This window comes from Bison bison, unplaced genomic scaffold (genome assembly GCF_000754665.1).
Source record: "Bison bison bison isolate TAMUID 2011002044 unplaced genomic scaffold, Bison_UMD1.0 scf7180017864143, whole genome shotgun sequence".
Classification (NCBI taxonomy): Eukaryota; Metazoa; Chordata; class Mammalia; order Artiodactyla; family Bovidae; genus Bison; species Bison bison.
In genome coordinates this window covers 6,568,253-6,579,062 of record NW_011494715.1, presented here as the reverse complement: position 1 = coordinate 6,579,062, position 10,810 = coordinate 6,568,253, and positions in this window count along the sequence as shown.

Below are 10,810 nucleotides of genomic sequence, written 5' to 3'. Positions count from 1 at the left end.
CTGGAGTGGGTAGCCATTCCCTTCTCCAGGGGATCTTCCCAACCCAGGGATTGAACCCGTGTCTCCTGCACTGGAAAGCAGATTCTTCACACTGAGCCACCAGGGATGCCCAGAAGCAATAGAAAGCTAATACAATGTATGTGAGAATGACATGGTGGGGGCAGGAGCGAAAGTGAAAGTTGCTCAGTGGTATCTGGCTCTTTGTGACCCCATGGACTATACAGTCCATGGAATTCTCCAGGCCAGAATACTGGAGTGGGTACCCTTTCCCTTCCCCAGGATCTTCCCAACCCGGGGATTGAACCCACGTCTCATGGTCGGGGGTGGGGGGTAGGGTGGGGCCGGGTTTGGTGGGAATCCTTATTTCAGACAGGAAAAAAATTTTCATATACAGTTCCCTCACCAGCTTGAGCAGGATGCAGCCTGGAGAAACAGAAGTGTTTTGCTTAAGAAAAGACGAACCAGAGAGAGAAAGCCCCAGGGGAGCCCCTGGCTCAGAAGGAGCTGGCAGGAAGGAGCTTGGGTGGGAAGGGGAGGAAATGGAGGTGATGAGCTGCATGATTTAAGAAGACTCAACAGCTGAGGTGAGGGAGAGGCCATGAAGTGACTAAATGGGATTTTTAAAAAATGTTCATTCATTCATTCAGCTGCACTGGGTCCTAGTCACAGCTTTAATCTTCCGTGTGGCATGCAGGATCTTTAGTTGTGGCATGCAAACTCAGTTATGGCATATGGGATCTAGTTCCCTGAGCAGGGATCGAACCTGGGCCCCCTGCATTGGGAGCTTGAAGTCTTAGCCAGTGGACCACCAGAGAAGTTCCCTAAATGAGATTTTTTAAATTAAATTTCAGCATGTAGCAACTGTTATGGCCCTCTATTCTATCTCTCCAGGCAATTTGGGTAAAGTTTACATTATTTACTAATGTTCTGTGAAATTAGAGTTGATTTAGGAAAAGCAACAAAGAGCTAATCCAGTTTCAGTGAGTTCAGGATTTCAAAGTGTGTCTGCGGGGCTCAGCCATGGGGTGAATTAAATATTGATTCTAGAACCAAGCCTGGAATGTCCCTCAGCCCAGGTCCAACATGGCAGAGACCCTCCTGGCAGGAGCCTGGGGTTGAGGGGACGGGGGGGGGCAGGTCTCAAGGGAGAAGCTGGAGGAACAGGTCTGAGGTCAATGTGACAGACAGGAAATCCCCTGCACATGATGAGAGGTTTAGGCCAAACAGGCAGGCAGAAGCAGCGTTGTGGAAACTCGGCAGAGGGGAAGAAGCCTGCTGCTGCTGCTGCTAAGTCGCTTCAGTCGTGTCCGACTGTGCGTGACCCCATAGACCGCAGCCCACTAGGCTCCCCCGTCCCTGGGATTCTCCAGGCAAGAACACTGGAATGGGTTGCCATTTCCTTCTCCAATGCATGAAAGTGAAAAGTGAAAGTGAAGTCGCTCAGTCGTGTCCGACCCTTAGCGACCCCATGGACTGCAGCCCACCAGGCTCCTCCATCCGTGGGATTTTCCAGGCAAGAGTACTGGAGTGGGGTGCCATTGCCTTCTCCGGGAAGAAGCCTAAGAAACTCCTTTCTGAACCCCCAGAAGCCGGTGTTTCATTAACCACATGCCCTGGATGTCTTCATACTCTGAGAAATCAAATTCCTCTCTAGAAGGAGGAAGGGGATCCAGGAAGATGTGACAAACAGTGTCTCTGCTCTGCGCCCCATCCTGTCCATGGGGCCTCAGTTTAGCTGAGGACCAAGTGTGGCCGTCAAGACTGAAGCTAGTTTACAGCCTGGGGACTCTGCAGGGATGGCAGGGTTGGGAATGGTCAAAAAGTCCTGAGAGTTTGGGATGGACATGTACACCCTGCTATAATTAAAATGGACAATAAACAGGGACCTACTGTCTAGCACAGGGAGCTCTGCTCAATGTCATGTGGCAGCCTGGATGGAGGCGAGTTTGGGGAAGAATGGACACCTGTATATGGTTGGCTGGGTCCCTTTGCTGTCCACCTGAAACCATCACAACATGTTAATTGGCTATGCGTGTGTGTGTCCTAAGTCACTCAATCCTGTCCAACTCTTTGCGACCCCATGGACTGTAGCCTGCCAGGCTCCTCTGTCCGTGGTATTCTCCAGGCAAGAATCCTGGGGTGGGTTGCCATTCCATTCTCCAGGGGATCTTCCAGACCCAGGGATCAAACCTCCGTCTCTTTTGTCTCCTGCATCTTCAGGCAGGTTCTTTACCACTGGCACCACCCGGAAGCCCAATACAAAACAAAAGTTCTTTAAAAAAAAAAAAAAGTCCCTGAGAATGCATTTCTAGTCTCCCATTTCTATTCTAACGGTGGATTAGAAATCTTGACCACATCATTCTCAGCCTCTCCCACCCAGAGGAGGTGTCTGCTTCCCTCCGCCTGAATCCAGGCTGGCCTTGACTCTTGCTTTGGGCAGTGGAATGTGTAGAAGTGGCCTTGAGTGAGTTCTAGAACTGAAGAGGCCTGCAGCTCCCTCTTTCTCTTTTTTCACAACTACTACGTAGAGAAGTCCACGTTCTCCTGCAGGAGACAGGCCATGTGGAGGGCGAGACCCTGAAGGATGAGAGGCCGTGGGCAGAGAGCAGTCACAGGAAAGAGACCCAGGACTCCCCAACCGACCATCCCACGCAGCTCCATCCACAAGGAGCTCAGGTTGGATCCCTGCCAACACCGCAGGGAGCAGAGACAAGCTGGAGCCACTGAGCACCGCCCACATCCCTGACCCACAGGGTCCTAAGTGACAAGAGAGTTGTGTTTTGCCCAGAGTTCTGAGGTGCTTTGCTACATGGCAGTAGATAACTGATCCAGGGTGACAGAACAAGGAGATAAAATACCACTCACTTAACTGAGTTTTCAGGGCCCCATCTTAGAAAGTAAACAGGAAGTCGGACTCTAACTGGGCCATCTGACTCTGCACGTCAACTCAGTCCAAAAAAGTCAAATCTGACACCAAACTTTTTCAGTTGAAGTAGAATGTATTTATATTGTGTTAGTTTCAGCAAAGTGATTTGGTTTATATATATATATTCCGTGACTCAGAATATATATATTCTTTTTCAGATTCTTTTCCATTATAGGTTATCACAAGATATTGAATATAGTTCCCTGTGCTATACAGTACGACCTTGTTGTTTATAGGTTTTATATACAGGACTGTGTATCTGATACTAGATTTTTAAGGGGCAAGGTATAGCATACAGAAAGCTTCCTAGTATCCTCTTTAGAATCTCTCTTTATGAAATGCTTTTGCATTGTGAAGTGCAGTTGCCAAAAATCACTCTTTCTCCCTCTCTCATGACATACATATATACGTGCGTGCACACACACACACAACTCCCTACCTCCCTGCCACATCACTCTCTGCACTTCATCCTCCATCCTTGGCTGTCACCTCTGTGGCCAGGGACCCTCACTGCCTCCCAAAGCCTCCTAGGAAGCATACCCTTATCTCCTTCTCTGATTCCTCTTCTGCGGGGAAGCAGCCACCTGGAATTCGGAAGGACCCGTCCATTCTTCACTTCACTGTGTACTAAGCTGTGATGGCCACCATTCCCAACACCAGTACCATGTAGCATTCTTTTCTTCAGATTCTACAGTTGAATGCCAAGGAATCCTTTTAATTCCAGCTCAAATGCCACTTCTCCAAAACCTCTTTCCACGCACTTCACTCCACCCCCCAACATAACGCAGTCACTGGAATTTGCATCTTTCTTTGTTGACCCTATCTTGTTCTTCTATCTTGTTCTACATAAGTCTGGCTACCTCATGAGTTTATTACCTGCTTAAGACAAATGCTGGGTCTTATTAATCTTTTTTTATTTTCAATTGAAGGATAGTTGCTTTACAATATTGTGTTGGTTTCTGCCACACATCAACATGAGTCAGCCCTAGGCATACATATGCCCCCTTCCCTCTTAAACCTCCTTCCCACGTCCCACCTCATCCCACCCCTCTAGGTTGTCACAGAGCCCTGGTTTGAGTTCCCTAAGTATCACAGCAAATTCCCACTGCCTATCCATTTTACATATGGTAGTATATATGTTTCCATGCTACTCTCTCAGAGTGTCTTATTAATCTTTGTAACCACTACAGGATCTAGCTCAATATCAGGCACATGTCAGGCATTCAATAGATATTAAGCAAATCAAATGTAATTTGAACTAATCAATCAGGTCAATTCCAAAAAAAAATTAACATTTGCTGAGCTAAACCAGGGATATTTGCATACTGAGCCTGTCCAAATTGGGAGCAACATCAAATACTAAATTATTTAAAATATAAAAATTATTTTATAGTTTCTACAAAAAAGTAATGGATTTTGTTTAGTAAGTGATAATAGGAGTGATTTTTTTCCTTCTACTTTTCAGTGTTTTCCTGATTTTCTTAAATAAATATGTGCTTCTTCATAATAAAATTAACTTTTAAATGAGCAGATCAGGAAACAGAAATTATAGCGTCACTATGTTTCGCCCATTGGATGCATTTTTTCAAAAGGGTATTAAGGCAGATGTATTGTTTCTTCAGCCTGAATCATTCCCCAGTTTCCTGACTGTCAGCTAAATATTCTACTGAAGACAGAAAATGACATGTGGTCCGACTCTCTGACAGACACGAGTAAAGCACCTAAAAGCCAGTCAACCCACTCATCCAGCTGGCCAGCTTCTCTGTTTTCAGCTGATTCTTGGAATTCATCTCAATCCCAGGTTTATCGGTGGAATTCTCCCATCACATGTCACTCCCGATCCATATGAATGACCAAAATGGCTCTAGTTTGGCTATTTGAAATCTTTCCAAAGTTAAACTTCAAGAAGCATCTCTGTTCTTATTTTGAAAGTGTTCATCTTGATATCTTTCCTTGAAAGTGAAAGTTGCTCAGTCATGTATGACTCTTTGCTACCCCATACAGTCCATGGAATTCTCCAGGCCAGAATACTGGAGTGGGTAGCCATTCCCTTTTCCAGGGAATCTTCCCAATCCAGGGATCAAACCCAGATCTCCTGCATTACAAGTGGATTCTTTTACTGTCTGAGCCACCAGGGAAGCCCAAGAATACTGGAGTCGGTAGCCTATCCCTTCTCCAGGGGATCTTTCAGACCCAGGAATCAAACCAGGGTCTACTGCATTGAAGGCAGATTCTTTACCAGCTGAGCTACCAGGGAAGTTGTCTTATTAATAAATTAAAGTAAAATCTTCACTCCTTGATCTTCCATAAAAACCCTTCACCACCTGGTCCAGTCTGCCCTTTCGGGCTCATCTCTAGGTTCTTCCTGGAACCCTGTTTCTCAGTGTAACTGGTAGAGCATCCATCTGTTTCAGAATCACCTAGATCTGGTTAAAATGCAGACTCCTGAGCACATCCACTGAAGCATAATTGAAAACAGGTTCCCTAGGTGATGTTCTGGTCCAGCAAATCTTGAGATTTACTACCACAGAGCCAAAAGACCGCTCACCATTCTTCCAACATATGTAGTATGTAGCTTTTGTACCCTCTACCTGGAACACTCTCTCTTCCTCTTTTGCTGATGCCTGCTGATTTTTGAGATCTCACTTAAATGTCACTTGCCCTGGGAACCTCCACTGTGGTTGTTCAGTCACTAAGTTATGTCCAACTCTTTGCAACCCCGTGGACTGTAGCCGACCAGGCTCCTCTGTCCGTGGGGTTTCCCAGGCAAGAATACTGGAGTGGGTTGCCATTTCCTCCTTCAGGGGATCTTCCCAACCCAGAGATCAAACCCAAGTCTCCTGTGTCTCCTGTATTAGCAGGCAGATTCTTTACCCCTGAGCCACTTGGGAAGCCCTGAAGCCTTCACTAGCCCTCTGAATATGGATAGAATACTTGTGTCCCTCCACAGTTCATCTGTTCAAGTCCCAACTCCCTTGTGGCTGTAATTAAGGTTACAAGAGGTCATAAAATGAGTTCCTAGTCTCATAGGATTGGTGTCCTTACAGGAAGAGACGCCAGAGAGCTCACTCCCTTTTTCTCTCCGCTCACACACACAAAGAGCTGGTCATGTGAGCACACAGTGAGATTGTTGCTGCCTCCAAGCCAAGAGAAGGGGCCTCAGAATGAAATATACCTTGCCTGTACCTTGAACTTGAACTTCTCAACCTTCCTAACTCAGAGAAAAGAAATTTCTGTTGTTTAAGCTGTGTGATCTGTAGTACATTGTTGAACAGAATAAATCATCTCCTCGACTGGTCCCCCTGTACTATCATTCACTGGACCCTTGTGTGGCCTCTGCTGGACAGGGGCTTTGTGAGGACAGAGACACCCTCGTCACCCAGCACAGGGCCACCTCAGAGCTGAGTGCAGTGGAGGGGAGGGGAGGCTGGAGGTAAGTTAGGGCCAGGCCACGAGGGTATCGAGGACAGTCTAAACACAGTGCAGACTGGCAAGACTTGAACTTTCAAAGCCCAAACGACTGTGTTTCAATCCTGCATTTGTCCTTACTTGCTCTATGACTCAAGGAACTCACTCAAGTCTCCCTGAATCTCTACTTCCTCATCTGAAAAATGAAGATGCTGCTTCCCAAGTGAGGTGCCAGATAAAATGCAGGGTGTCCAGCTCAATTGGAATTTCAGATAAATAACAGTTTTTACTACAAGCATATTCTATGTAATGTCTGGGACATACTTTTACTGTAAAAATAATATTTTTTTTTCCTCTGTAATGACCCATATGAGTAAAGAATCTTAAAAAGAGTGGAGATATATAGATAGATACATAGATTATATATATCTATATTGATTCACTTTTCAGTGCGCACTTGACACTAAAACCACAGAGTAAATCAACTATACTCCAATAAAAATTTGAAAATATATATATTTCTCTGAAATTTAACTGACATGAAGAGTTGACTCATTGGGACAGATCCTGACACTAGGAAAGACTGAGAGCAAAAGGAAAAGGGGGCGGCAGAGGATGAGATGGTTAGATCGCATCACCAACTCAATGGACACGAATCCGAGGAAACTCTGGGAGACAGTGGAGGACAGAGGAGCCTCGTCAGCTGCAGTCCACGGGATCGCAAACAGTAGGACATGACTTAGCAACTGAACAACAAGAAATCCTTTTTTTTTTTTTTTGCTAAATCTGGGAACCTCTCCAGCGGTATTATAAAGATTAAAGGAAATGATTACAAGGGGCTGTCAGTGGCACACATACAGCAGCTGCTCTGAGGTGCTACTTATTAAACAACAGGACACCATGAACATTACTTGAGCAAGAGGATGGCAGAACCATCCATCTTAGAGATTCTAAATTTAGCTCTGGCCAAAAACAATTATTTGAGATTTCTTAACAGAAGTAGAAAGTTGAGCTCATTTAAAATGTGTCACGTTAGTGGCTTTCAATTATAACTTCATCTTTTGCAGGTTCTGCCCCAGCAACTTTGTAATCTAGTGGTTTTTGAAGTGTCTGAAGTCTCAGCACATAATGAATGGGGATAATCATCCTCTCCCAGAATGCCTTGGCTTTGATGACACAGTGTCAGACATATGGCCTGACTCGAATGACAATTGACTAACTCATTGTTTCTGCTCAATTAACTTCCAGCCCTAGGGAGCAGTACCCAGGTTTTGAGCTCCCATCTCCTGACAATCCCCTCCCCCCAGCAACAGCCCCAGATCTCAACCCCAGGCTTTATGTGAACAGTGGAATGCATCTTCCTTTCATATGTGACTATTGCAACAAACAAAAAATATAATAAATTTGCAGAGAAATCATGTGAAACTTAAAACAGGTGTATTTTTCTCTCTCGCCACTTAAAACACAATGCGAGACAGACTCCACCAGCCAGCTGTCCTCTAGTCATTTCTCCCCTCTTTGCTGGACATGTGGCTGCACAGCTTGAGACAGACTCTCCCAGTTTCCCTTATAATCCAGTGTGTCCACAGACTTGGTCCAGGCCCTGGGCTGTAGATGAAAGTGTCATGTGTGAATTTCATGGACTTGTTGAGAATGGCACCTGCTAGTCTGGGCTCCTGGATGAGGTCATGATGCAGAAGCTGCCCACCTGCCCTGGACCAACTCTAGAGAGCGGAATAAACTGCTGTGTTCTTGAAGTCATTAAATGTTCTTGAGTTGCTTTGTTTCATCAGTCTCATGTTTACTCTAGCGAAAATGTAAGATGAGCCGTGTCCAACTCTTTCTGACCCCATGGACTGTAGCCCGCCAGGCTCCTCTGTCCATGGAATTCTCCAGGCAAGAATACTGGAGTGGGTTGCCATTATCTTCTCTAGAGGATCTTTCCAACCTAGGGATCGAATCTGGGTCTCCTGCATTGCAGGTGGATTCTTTACCATCTGAGCCACCAGGGAAGCCCACGTGTATTCCAACTGTGACAAAATTAGTCTATGTAACTCGTTTTCCTCACATCAGTTACAGGAGTGAAATCCAAATGTCTTGATCAAAGCCTACAGGTCCTTGCATAGTCCAAGAGCTCCCCCTGCCTCCACAAATGTGATGCCCCTGCTTTTTCTGCTTCTGCCTCCTTTCCAACTCTTCAGTCAGTCTCACTTGCTGCTATGGGCTGAATGTTCGTGTCCTTTCCAGATGTATATGTTGGGGCTCTAATCCGCAGTGTGGCTGTGGTTGGTGGTGGGGCCTTTGGGAAGTAGCTGGGTTTGGATGAGGTCATGAGACTGGAGCCCAGGATGGAACTGGTACCCTTATAAGTGGATGAAGAGCACTTCCCTGGTGGCCCAGTGGTTGAGACTCTCCCTGCCAATGCCGGGGATAGATCTCTGGTCTGGAAAGGTTCCACATGCTGCAGGGCAACTAAGCCTGTGTCCGTGACTACTGAGCCTGTGCTCCACAAGTGCGGCCGCTACAGTGAGAAGCCTGCACACCTCAACTAGAGAGTAACCCTGGCTCACTGACGCTAGAGGAAGCCCACATGCAGCAGTGAAGACCCAGTGCAAAAATTTAAAAAAACTATTTTTAAAAGAGCTTTAAAAAAAAATGATAAGTGGATGAAGAGATCAGAGTACACTTTCTACCAAGGCAGCTTTCTGCAAGCCAGGAAAAGTGTCCTCATCAGAACCCAACCATAGCCTCCAGAACAATGAGAAATAATCTCTGTTGTTTAAGTCATCCAATCTATGGTTTTTGTTACAGCAGCCCAGGCAGACTAAGACGCCCAGATGACAGCTCTAAAGTCAGTGTCTCAACCTCTACCTCTCTACCAGCTCTACTGATTTCCTTCTCAGCATTGTTCACGCTCTGTAATTTTCTTGTCGATGTGTTCTTCTACTCCACCATTGGCTCTGTCACCATGTAGGCCCCCTGACAGCAGCAACGTTACCTCCCTCGCCCCCGCTGTACCCACTCACATGGAGCAATGCTTGACACACATCCATAAAAGTGTGTCTAAATGGACATGAATTTGAGCAGACTCTGGAAGATAGTGGAGGACAGAAGAGTCTGCTACGTGGGGTCAAAAAGAGTTGGACATGACTTGGTGACTGAACAACAACAATACATAATGAATTATTGATTATTTAAATACAGAGAGAGAGAGATAGGGATATAAACAAACAGGCCCATAGAGCTAGGATGACTCAACAACGTTCATAAAAGTAGAGACTGCAGGACCAGACACAGATGTCATCCCCAAAAAAGAGGTTTGTAACAGTTAATTTTTAATATTATTTCTAGGTATGTCTGTGAGAGTGTTTCTGGCTGAGATTAACATTTGAACCAATACACTGAGTAAAGCAGATGGCTGTCCCCTGAAATAGGTAGGACTCATTCAATCTATTGGAGGCCTGAATAAAAGAATAAAAAAATAAAAGGCAGAGGAAGGAAGAATTCACAATCTCTGCCTGACTGCTTAAGCCAGATCCTCATCTTCTCCTGGGGAGAAGGAAATGGCAACCCACTCCAGTATTCTTGCCTGGAGAATCCTGTGGACAGAGGAACCTGGTGGGCTGCTGTCCCTGGGGTTGCACAGAGTCAGACACGACTGAAGTGACTTAGCAAGCATGCATGCATTGGAGAAGGAAATGGCAACCCACTCCACTATTCTTGCCTGGAGAATCCCAGGGACCGGGGAGCCTGGTGGGCTACTGTCTATGGGGTCACACAGAGTCAGACACGACTGAAGTGACTTAGCAGTAGCATCTCCTCTTGTCGTCAGACTGAGACTTATACCATCAACCTTCCTGGTTCTCAGGCTTTCATGCTTAGACTGGAACTAGCCCACTTAGCTCCCTGGTCTCCAGCTTCTGACTGTACATCAAGGGACTTCTCAGTTTCCATAATCACATGAGCCACTTTTTAAAATAAATTACTCTCTCCCTCTCTAGCTATCTCCCCCGCCCTCTCCTTCCCTCCCTCCCCTGCACCCCAACACCCCTCTCCACCGAGGGGTCTTAGGGTCCCAGCAACATTGCTGTGACACCCATCTACTAGTCTTATCCAACAGACAATGCAAGGCACTCGCAAAACAAAGACCTGGGAGGAGCATGGCATTGACTGAGATTGGTGGTTGGGAACAGACAACTCAGGCAGAGCTCTGCGCAGCATGAGTCACAGTCTAAAATGTATGGGGGACTTCTCTGGTGGTCCAGCGGTTGAGAATGGCCTGCCGCTGCAGGGCACCCAGGTTCAAGCCCTGGTCCAGGAAGATTCCACGTGTCTCGGGGGCAACTAAGCCCATGCACAACTACTGAGCCTGTGTTCTAGAGCCCACAAGCCTCAACTACTGAGCCCTAGAGCCTGTGCTCCGCAACAAGAGAAGCCACTGCAATGAGAAGCCCACACACTGCACCTAGAGAAAGC